Genomic DNA, 12340 nt, shown 5'->3' on the forward strand with positions numbered 1-12340 from the left:
GTCATTCTTGCCAACCTTTGTGAATTTATATTTACAAGTATTTGTTCATTACGTGTGTTGTTTTGCTGTATTACAAGTATCAGTTTTACTACGAACAAGAACGTTCGAACAGGTTACGGTCAAGGCAAGTGACCAAGGACCTAAAGCTCCTCGATCACTTGGGGGGCATATAAGGCACATCGATAGCAAAGCATACTTCTCAAGGTATGTAAACACATGAACAAAATAAGTGAAAGCATGCTACAGTACTTAGAGTATTTTTCAAAATTTGTGTTTGATAAATCATGGCAAAGTACTATGCTAAGTTCGGTCATACGAACAAATGTTATAAATATTATAACATCAAGATTTAAGTTTGGATATAACTGTTCAAAGTAAAAAGATTTGCTGCCCGTGCAGCAAAGTTTAAAAAAGAAACTACTATCTTTACACCACGACCCTTGGGTCGTATATCCAAAAAAGAAGAAAAAACAAATAAGAATTCAAGAGGCATTCGGGGCTGGAGGGTCCTGAGCAGCATCCTGGTTAGTCACGTCCTCAACAGCATCTTCTTCTTCCAAACCAGCAATGCTTGGAGTGGCAGGGGTCGCGGCTCTTGCTTCCTCCTTGGCCAGTTGGGCAGCACATCGGGCCAGCTCCGCAGTTCTGACTTCCTCTGAAAGGTAGCTAAAGTCAGCACCCTGATTGTGTTTCCAGAAATTGTAGAAACATCGGAGTGTTGTCCTCTTATACTTTTCCAGATTCTTGGAGTTTTCAAGCTCCAACTGCTTCACTTTGCCCTCAAGGGAGAGAATAGCCTTATCCTTGGTCTTGAGTACCTCCCCCAGATGCTTGATTTCGCGGAGATGGGTTTTGTTGAACTCCCGGTACTCTTGCCTAAACTTGACCGCTGCTTCCTTCGCAGCTTCAGCCTCGGACAGCTTAGTCACCGCTGCATCCCTCTCTTGGATCACCGCCTCCAACTCCTTAGCATGCTTAGCCTTAGCAGCCGAGAGCTCCTCGGCCGCTTTCACCTGGAACCTCTCGATGGCTTTTGCCTCGACCTGCTCGAGGTAAGCCTGGGCTCGGGTACGGGCAGTAATGGTAGAAAGTAAGGCCTGTGCACAAAGAAAAAGGAGTCAGAACTTATCACGAGGACTAAAAAACTAAAGACTCAAAGAATAAAGAAGCACTTACGTTGGAGATTTCGTTCAAAGCCCTGTTCATGATCTGGTCGACTGGCAGCTCTTCAGCTTGGACCATTGCGGCCCTAACATGCTCGCCTTTACCAATGCGATTGAGGCGGTCCCGGGCGGATCGGATGGCACGGCTCATAATTCTGGCCCCATGAGCCTCTTCATGAGAAAGATGCTCCCTGGCAGGCGCAGCTGGAGGATTCGGCCGAACAGGAGTAGTTTGCTGCTCAGAAGAGCTGGAGGAGGAGTAGGAGTTCGCCCAGTTGGCGCAGGACTTTTCCCAGTTGGTGTGCCCTGAGGAGGGTCTTCTGGTCGACTTTTCTTGGCTGGAGGGCCCCGACTGGATTCACCAGTTTTCTTTTTTGGCTTCCGTGTGAGTTGGGGGGTTTCTTCTTCTTCCTCGGCCTGATACATGTCGAAGATGTTGGGAGTCGACATATCTGCATGAAAGTAAACACAAGAGGTTAATAAGGAAAGAGAAAGGTGAAAGTAAGTAATACAACAGAAAGAAGATAACAAAGTAAATACCCGAGCAACAACTACTGGTCGCTACACTATTGACTCTATTAATCATATACTCATTTTCTGGCATGAAGAAGTCTGGCCCTAGATTGGGAGCATATGTAAAGTTACCATCCCCATCAAACATATGACAGGGAATTGACAAACCATTTAAAAGCGAAATAACGTTACCATTGTCATCAGAAGACTCTCCTAAGTCAACAACAGGCTCTGTGGCCTTTTCTTTCCCCTTGCCTTGGGGAGCAGAAGGCCTTTCGGCAGAAGGGCTACCCGTGGGTTCCCTGATCGTAACTCTTGTTGGCCTCCTCCTAGGAGGAGGCACAGGAGGTTGCTGCTCGGGAACCCCCTCGGCAGTGGCATCGCCCACCACAGGCCCTCTATTTTCATGGCGAGGAGCCAGGAGGCCAGACGACCTCAAGTTCTTTTCGAGTGTCAGGGTCTTGACACATTTTGCTGCATCAGACATCCTGGCTAGAGTGTTAGACCTCGACACCATGCTTGGTGTTGGGGTCGGACGTAACCAAGGGCCTGAAAAACAGATCAAGTTTGAGAGAAAATAAAAGGAAATACTCTATGTTAAAGTGTCGACCAATACAAAGACCAGTTTATACCTCCTCTCGCAAAGGCCAAGTTGTCACTGGTTATGTCCGGAGTAAAGAAGTACTCCTTGTTATAATGCCCCACGTTTGATATATGGGTTGTACCACTCAAGAACGTCCGGCTGGTTTCCTGGTGGAAGAAGTGGAAAAAGCCCGTCCCGTTGTGCTGAGGGTTGGACTTGAGGTCAAAAAGATAGTTGACCTCGTGGGGTGAAGGTTCTGGCCATTTGTTAAGTTTGTACAGAACATAGAGTGCGGCCAGCATCCTATATCCGTTGGGAGTTATTTGAAAGGGAGCGACGCCGAAATAATTGGCCACCCCTACAAAGAAAGGATGAAGAGGGAGATAAGCTCCCGCCTCAATGTGATACCGGGACCAGGCGCTGTTCGCCCCTCCTGGACGGTTAGCCCTCTGGTCCGCGGTGGGACGTGTAATGGTTACCCCCGTAAGGGGGAATTTCCTGAAGCAGTTAGCAACCATTCGGATGGTTACTGAACTGGCTGGGGGAGTATACCACTCAACATTAGGCGGATTCCGATGACGAGGGCGAGCCCTAGTTTGGATATTAGGATCAGGAACAAGATTTTCTCGACCACTGGTCGAGGGAGCCCTAACCTGCGAATCAGGCTGGGCAGGGGGAGTAGTGTTACTTTCAGACTCGGGCCTCTTCTTGCCAGAAGACTTGGAGCGGGCCATTGGAGGGGAAGGATGTGGTCTGGAAGAGGATTGCGAGAAAGGTATCTGATGGATACGATCAACTGGTTGTTCTTCACCCTCGAGCAGCTGGGCGAGGAGGTCTTCGTCGATGGGTCTCTCACCTCCCCACAAATCTGGCATTAAAATCTGCAAACAGAAGAATGGGGAGGTGAGGTTATAGAGCTTTAGAAGGTTTTTCTTTAGAATAACGCTGGTCGAGTATAAAAGTTAAGCCTTTATACAACAGCATTCTAACAAGAAACTAAATCTTTTTATGCGAACAGTTTGAAAAATGGATTAAAGGGTGAAAGTGAAAAGTTTTCCTGAAAAGCTTTTTCAACTCCACTTGGGGCGGGAAATTTTTTTTTTTTCAACTAGCTTAAAAATCGAAATGTTACTTCGGTTTTACGTCCTAAAAGGCATGATCCTGGGTTTCAAACTAACTCGTAAACCTACTCTGCCTACAAAACATTCTATCTACAAGCACCTAAAACCAGAAGCCGAGAGACTTAAACAGTACGCCATACAAAGCATGCACCACGAGAAATTAGAAGAATGGGGTTTCAGGAACTTACCAAGAATAGTGGTCGTGAAGGTGGAAGAGAGGTCTTCGGAGATTAAGGAGCCCACCGTTTGAGTCGTGAAAGGCGCAAGAGAACGTTCGCCGGAGAAGTTTAAAGCTATGGTTTTTAGGGTTTTTGGCAGAATAATGGCGTGTGTGAAAAGAAAAGAAGTGGCTATGATGGTCTTATATAAGTTTGTCTCTGATACTAAAAAGGTGTAATCATTAATTTTCCTTTTTCGAAGTATGGGGGAACGTGATGGCCGTCGAAATCATTTCTGGGGAACTGAAAAGGCATGATTAGACAGAAGTGGGTTGCTTTTTTCAAGAACACACGAAGGGTTCTGACACGTCAGGAGGGGTTACCGAAGAGTCGTTCATTCAAAGTTTATTTACTGTTCGTAGTAAATAAACTTTGGGGGGCAAATGTTATCCAATAAATTAGCATTTGTGACATGGCGGATAATCTCTTGACACGTGGCTAATACCTGGAAAGCGTCTGCTAGAGTATCGACCAGGAGACACAGCAGAAGCAGGACAAGCCTGTCTTACCCACGACCAGTCTGGTCGGTAGTTCCGCAGACAAGGCAACAATTATGGGAAGATCTTTGTGAATCCCGAATTTATCTCATGCAATCTTCTGGATATCCCATTATTCATGGGATAATATCTGTAACAATATTTTGTAACCCTCCATGAGCCTATAAATAGCAAGAGATAGCTCAAGGGAAGGGACTTTTGATTTTTTGAGCTTCTGAATCATAGAGATTATAGAATTTCTTCTAGTAATCTTGTATTGTTTGTCAGAAGTGTTGAAACTCATTGAACCCAAGTTCTCTGATCACACTTTTGATTCCATATCAATATCATTCTAAGTGGACGTAGGTCATTTCCAGATCCTGGGGCCGAACCACTATAAATCACTGTGTTTTCTTTACTTTTGTCATTACGTTATTCTCTATACATTCGTCTATATCATTCATATTTTGACTCCGTGTCAGTTGGCTAAATCGTGGGTCAACACCTACTATATCAGTAATCCGGATCAAGATTACATGTATTCATAATACTAATGAATTGTACTTACACTATTTAATCCAAAGATTCCTTATAACTTTTATTTACTGTGAACTATTTAAATTCGTTCCCTACAATCTTAATCTTCTCGTACCAATACAAGATTGTAGTCACAATAACGTATTTGGGATTTTTTTGATATTCATATAATATTATTATAGTAATAATAATAAACATACAATATATGCAAAAATTCATTTGAATTATTTATTTCATAAAACATTGTTCAAAACATATGCTTTAAAGGGGACTAATCCTAATAATCTTCCACTTGGTCTAAATCAAATGAGGTATCTCCCTCAAACCCATATTGCTAACATGATCTTTAAAAGACTTGGTAGACAAATTTTAGTAAAAGGATCGACAAGGTTATGTTCCAAAGCTATCTTCATAACTGCTACATCTCCTCTGTGAAAAATATCCCTGATCAAGTGGTATTTCCTTTCAACATGCTTTCTCTTTTTCTGACTTCTCGGTTCCTTCAAGTTAGTTACTACCGCGTTGTTTTCAGAGTATAGGACAAGTGGATTATTCATATCTGGAAAATTTTCCATAACGGAATATAACTTCTTTAGCTACACAACCTCCTTAGCTGCTGACAAGTCGTTATGTGCTCGACTTCCATGATAGAATCTGCGATACTGGTTTGTTTAATACTACGCTAGACCACAACTCCTCAACCAAGTGTGAATACTAATCTAGAAGTTGATTTCTGACTATCTTTGTCTGATTGAAAATCAGAATTAGTGTATCCAGTGGGGTTCAGGTCACCACCTAAATATACAAGTGGTGTACCCTAATTTTAGCCTGAGTTCATTCACTTAGTTTGGGTGCAGCTATAAAATAAATATACGGAGAAATAACCATGGGAACGATATCTGCTTATTATCCACATGGACAACTTTAGTTTCATGTGGTCACGCATGGTGTTAGGCATCCTGGGTTTAACTCGAGCTAGGGATACGAAGACCGTGAAGCGTGAGCTCAGAATATTAAAACAGCTATCGAAGCACGAGCTTTGAGGAGATATCAAGCTCGTGGTAGTTCTAGTATATTGCATACCCGCGGATCCCCAGAGACTCGGGATCCCTTTATACGTATATTTATGACCAGGCTATCATATTTTATATCCCATATATTAGGAGTACATATACCTTGTGATCAAATCATATCCCAATATAAATGGGAATTATTTTTATTAAATGTAATAATTATGTAAATGCATGATTGACTCACGCGGTTACCCAAACTTGTCAATGAAATTCCCTTATAAATACTGGGAATATTGGACAGGAAAGGGGACCATTATTCCGTAATACCGAAACTCTGCCAAAATAGAGAGAGTGAAACAACAATAATATAGACTCATGGACTAGGTCGATTTTAACAACTGAACCACGTAAAAATTCTGTGTTCTTTAGTGAATTCATCTAATTTTCATTACGGTTTATTAATCACTTTTCTATCTCATTATTTCTTAATACACTGTTGGCGAAAAACTGCGTCAACAGTTTGCTGCTTTCATTGAGAGAGAAATTAGTGCTTCATCAAGATCCCAGTCGATTCTTATCATGATGCTCACTCGCTCAATGTACGATAATGAGATAGAACAGCCTGGTGGGCAGGAGGCCCATCATACCGCTGTTTTGATGAACATGGCCCTGAGATCTAGCAGCGTCCGGGAAAAGAACTGGCGTGTCATGGCAACACATGGATTTCGGCATCATTGCCACCCAATCCAAATCCAGACTACCTAACTATCATCAAATTGGAGAACATGCAATTAAGAAGCCATCTTGCTAAGGCAAACAAGCAGATTGAGGAAGTGTTGGCTCAGTTACCCCCTCTTGCAACCGACGTTAATGTCAGAAAGAGGCAAAGTGGGTCTCACAAGTCCCACAAGAATAATTGATCCAAACAAAGTTGATCAATCATGACTGCCACCCTAAGTTCTATACCTACAGGGCGTGATCGCCAGAATGCTCAACCCAATGGCCCTCATAGGAGACATCAACATATCAGTTGGTCGGTGAGAACCATAACCCCAAGTTCGGTGCCTCCTTCACAGGTCCCTAGAAATGCCCCTGGAAATCCACGAGGAGGGACTGGGTGTAGTGCACCAAATTTTTTTTTTTAGATTATTTAAATTTTTGTGATTTATTTGATTTAAATGTTAAGTGTGATGAATTGTTTTATTTAAGTGTTGTTATTTTATTTGGTTGATTATTTGTTTTATTTGATTGTTTATTATTTTATTTAATTGTTAGAATTGTTTGGTTAATTAATTTAATAAGTGAATAATTGTGTAACATGTTATTTTACTATTAGTGTTACATTTTAATTAAGTGTGACAATTGAGGTGATTATGTGAGCTATGGTGGAATGCACTAAGGTGCATGATAGATAGCAATGCACCCTAGTGATTTAGTGTGTGCTAGTGCATGGTAGCATGGTGCACATGTGTAGATTTTCTACACATTTTATGTTTCCTTATTTTAGATTTTATTTGAGTTAATTTATTTAAAAAAAAAAGAGAAAAAAAAAGGAAGGGAAGAAGAGGGCTTGGGCGTGTGACCTAGTGGGAAAGGAATGATTTCCTTAAAGTGATCAAAATAAAAAATTGAAGATAATAATTATTTTGGGGATAGGCATGATCATTTTTATTCCTTTATATCTTTTTAAATAAAGAGAAATTAAGAGAAAATAAATGGGAAATGGAAACTTACCTTATTGTGTTAGGGGATACTTTATGGGAGGATTTTGATAAAGGGGATATGAAAGGAGAGAAGAGCCATTGCTCTTGGGTGGCTGCCGTGACCTAGAGAGAGAGAGAGAGAGGAAGAAAGAAAGAAAGGAAGAAGGAAGAAGAAGGTGAAGAGGAACCCCTCTTAGAGTATGTCCTCTTGTTATTCTCATTTGTATAATCTCTTTTTATTGATATATGTCATTGACTTGTTTTATTTTCTTGTGTGTGTTTGGGTTCTTTCATCTCCTCATGGTGGTTTTCCAATAAAAACCCTAGGCTCACTACAACAATATTGAGTATATATTACATTAAAGTATAGCATATTTTTAAAAATGCTATTATTAATGGGGGATTAAAATTAACACGGCTGATGAATAGTGGGGATTAAAATTTTTTGGCGCCATATGACTAAAATCCCGGCGGCAAAATGAATTTATGCCAAAATTCCCTCTCTCTCAGCCTTCGAAGCCCTCTCTCAGCCTCTCTCTCAGCCTTCGAAGCCCTCTCTCAGCCTCTCTCTCAGCCTTTCTCTCACTCACGAAGCCCTCTCCGCCCTCACGAAGACTCACCGCCCTCAACTCATCTCTGCCTCCGCCCTCACCGAAGTCTCTCCACCCTCACCGAAGTCTCTGCCTGACGAAGCTTTCCATTTCTAAGGTGAGAGTAAAACTCATTATTTCAGGTGATCCATGTTTACCCTGTTTTTGTGGTGGATGTTCCACTAATCACCTTATCTCATTCTTCAAAATTTTTTTTTGCCCATCCCCAGATTGCACCTTTCGATATTGAGTTTTCAGTGACACACAAGGAACTTGACTTCTCTCATTTGCTGGTTAGTTCCTCTAGAGCTACAAGTATATAATTTTTTTTAAATTCTTAAATTTCTTTAGAACTCTGTTTAGTTCTTAGTTCAGCAAGCTCTTGAATATTTTTAAGGGAAATACTAGAGCAGCAGCCCCATTGCCAAGTAAACAAACTTTAAAGAAAACTGATATCATTTAAGGGAAAATAGTCAATATATATATAAACTTCTACATATCACACTGTATTGATTAAATCAAAGCATCATATTAGTCTTGTATTTCATTGTAAACAACATGAACAATGTGTTTGTTATTTTTTTCAAAAGTAAAATGAATCATAAAGACAGTCTCTATTGTTCTTTAGGATCACAATCATTTATGGGCAGCTATTGTAGAAAATTATCCATTGACACAACAAATTCAGAAACGAAACTATTAACAAATTGTAGAATCTTTATTAATAGACGAAAAGTCAAGTAGATTAATTTAAAACAATAGGAACTCACAAATTTTGACACCAAATCATAATAAAGAAAATTTCCTCACATTCTTTCTAAGAAAAAAAAGGCCATAAGACAAACAAAAGATTAATTTATATATGACTCCCTGAGAACTCATTAGAAAACTCCTCAAATAAGAGGGTATAACCATATAGCAAAAAATCAATCAGTACAACAATGCCATAAAAATTAAATTGTTATCAGCCCTAAAAAATCCTCTTATTTGAGTTGATAACAGCACCTTGACAAACCCAAATATACTTAATCTTGTTAGTTTTATGTGCTTATTTATTTGATTTGATAGCTCCTATAACCTTTTTTTATCTTCTTTTGTGTGAACGCTTGCTTGAGGCAATTTTCAGCCTAAAGTTGGACGTTATATGGATAAAAAGGCAACTCAAGTATATAATTTTTTTTAAATTCTTAAATTTCTTTAGAACTCTGTTTAGTTCTTAGTTCAGCAAGCTCTTGAATATTTTTTTGCCGATGATATCAGCTTTGATGCTTTAAGGGAAGAATAAATGATAAGCTTGTGGAGATGAACAAATTACATGAGAGAAATCTATGAGATACATAGACTAGTGCATGGAAGTTTATGACAATAGAGTTGAACCATTTTGAAATGCCTGAAAGTTCAAGTGTTTACAATTTCAAGCCCCTAGTTATTCATCGAGTAGTATTGAATCTGTAAGTATATTTGGTTTAAACTGAAATTACTCAACTTTATCCATGAGCAAGATAGATATTTCTAGTTGTTGATTTCTCTAAATGGGGATCTTATGTCAGAATTTGCTTCAAGTTTCTTCACTGGAATGGGACTATTCACATTCTCACTCAGATAGCTAGAGTGTTCATCCTCAGTAGAGGGCATTGTTGTCTGTAACAGATCCATTAGTTGTTTGTCTGAACTGGAGATCTCACTAATCTTGTCACTCAACCCCTCAACCAATCCCAACAAGTTTTCTCTTTCTGATGATAACTTAGTGACATCTTCAAGTAAGTTTCTTCTCTCACTCTTGAGCTCATCAATCAAAGCATCTGACTCTTTCAGCTTTGTCTAGAATTGAAACCCCATATTCTTCATTTCCAACTCTTTTGCCTCCAATTCTGCTTCAACTTCAACTGCTTGCCTCTTCAAAACACACATGGAGTTTTGCTGCAGTTCCAGTTTCTGCTTTACATTATGGATGTCATCCTCAAGTTCAGCAATTTGTTCTTTCTGCTACAATTCTTGAGAGAAAAACTTGCTCCAGCCATTCAACTTCTTTCTGGAGCTGCTCTAGGATCTTATCCTTCTCTCCTATCGTTTGGAGAAAGCTTGCTTTCTCTGACTCCAAGGACATGGCTGTTTTCATCTCAACTGAGTTAGCAGCAGCTTCTCTTGTTTTGAGATTCTGCTCTAGTAACTCCACCTGGTGCCACTACAATAAAAAAGTATTTTAGCTACTCAAAAATTGGTAGTCATTAACATATTTTTGGTTAATTTTACATACAAAGAAAGGACTCTTTTGGAAACTTTAGTAATGGAGTTTAAAAAATAGACAATATATATATACCTCCTTTAATGCGCTGACAAGCTGAGCCTTTTCTTTGCTTTTCTCATTGAACAGGTCTAATGCTTCTTTATATTCTTTCTCCTGCAAATTCAAACAAAATAGCATTCATTTACATTATAAAATATATACATATATCTCTGGAATTGATTCAAAATAAGGAATATTATCATATAATCTAAGATTGGTGAGTTTAATTTGCAAATATTGTTTCACCTTTTTCTGGCAGCTCTGTCCAAGAGGCTTTAGCTCTCGATTCGCCATGTCGATTCTCTTCCTCACATTTGCAACTTCCTTCCTCAATGGATCTTGCATTTCTTCTAGTTGCTGCATAATTAACATTCCAATTTCCACCATTTAAAAAACATTATGTTCAAAATTTCTCATATATATATTTCTAACATCTCTAGACTTGACCAAAGTTGCCACAAAAGCACAATTGACTTCATTACTGTGAGGAACTAAATTGACTTTTCTTGAAGGAAATACAAAAGCTGAGAAACAAACAAGTCAGCAAATAACAAAGCTAGAATCTGTGAAAGACTTGGGATCCATTTTGATATGATTATATTGTATTTTCATTATATGACATGTATAGAGATTAGTGAACTTACTTCCCAAATCCTAGCTAAGCGTTTAGTTTCTTATTCAGCTCGGCCTAACTGAAGCTCAACCTTTTCCTTGACCTCCATCTTCCTTCTCTCAATCTCTTCCTCTCTAGCTTGAAAAGTTGAAATGGCCAATCTTGATATCTCCTGATGATCATTATCATCATCTTTGATCAAATTACATAATTTTATTAATAAAATAAATTAAATGTTGTTTTACTAATAAAATTTGGTGGCAAAATATTTCAAAATTGGTAGCTAATAAATTATTTTCTACTAGCAAATGAAAAAATATTATTATTTGGTAATTTGTATTTTTTTTTTGGTTGGATTTTTTAAACTAATAAATTATAATTGCTTAAATATTTTAATATAAAAATAAAAATCCACGTAAAATATTAAAACTAATAAGAAATTACAAATGTATTTAAGTGCTCATTTTCTCCTAAAACCTGTTTTCCTTCGTGGGTTTTCTAGCTCATTACATTTCATTTTGTTTCGCGGAGATGAGATGGAACATCTTCTAGCAACAAGAAAAGTGTTGCTTTCCATGACCTTGCCCAATCCATTGTTTCTTCACTCTTTCTAGTCAATGGAAATGAGGTCCTCAGTTATTCAGTATCAGAAAGCAGTAGAAAGAATTAATCAAATTATCTTTGCTAAATTGATTATGCCTTGAAGAAACATTGATGTAGACTCATTATAGCAAAATTAATTTAAGCTTTTAATTTACCAATAACAAAATGAGCTTTTAGACATGTATTCCTCTTATCAGAACATTGAGAATATACAATTCTATGTAAAAATAAACATTGTACTAACAGTTTCCAACAAAATATATCATAAGAAACTATTAACTTGGAATATTCTAAAATTAGTTATCAGCATTCTTGCAGTACAAATTATTTGTTGTTAAATAACATAAAATTCCCAACATTATGTTTAAACTAAATCCTTGCTCAACAAGCTAAATCACACATAAGAAGCTTGAAATTGCATAACTCCAGGTCTTAAACTAATCATAATTTTAGGCCCCCAATTTTGATATATACATACACATAGCTTCTGAACATCAAATCCCAATTGGTGTACTCAAGTATAATTTCACCCAAAAAAGTTCATTCATCTAAAGCTCCATACTATACCACCCGTTACTCTATATATGAAAAAGAAAAAGACAATCATACTTTTGAGATGAGTGTTGGGCAATTAAGTTATATTCTTGTTGCTTCTTACATGGGTTAGCAAGAAATTCAAGAAGAGTCACCATGAGGGTCCGAAGGAAAGGCTTAATAACACAAAGTATTTGTGTTATAAACCAGCTTTAATGGCTTGTCTGGGTCTTTATGTGTTTAATCTAGTGTTGTGCTTATTGAGCTACATCTACTGGTATAGGAATGTGTTTAATCTCTTCTTAGTGAAGCAGATTTGACAATGCTTTCAATGATTACCAGGATGCAAAATCCCAACTAAAATTTTAGTATTATTATATAATAAA

General features: G+C 38.3%; 1 pseudogene; it reads right to left on the reverse strand.

Annotated features, from left to right (window-relative positions):
* Positions 1 to 740: 740 nt before the first annotated feature.
* LOC133824989 (uncharacterized) lies at positions 741 to 11394 on the reverse strand (annotated as a pseudogene).
* Positions 11395 to 12340: the final 946 nt, after the last annotated feature.

The sequence above is a fragment of the Humulus lupulus genome, chromosome 3, assembly GCF_963169125.1.
Source record: "Humulus lupulus chromosome 3, drHumLupu1.1, whole genome shotgun sequence".
Taxonomy (NCBI): Eukaryota; Viridiplantae; Streptophyta; class Magnoliopsida; order Rosales; family Cannabaceae; genus Humulus; species Humulus lupulus.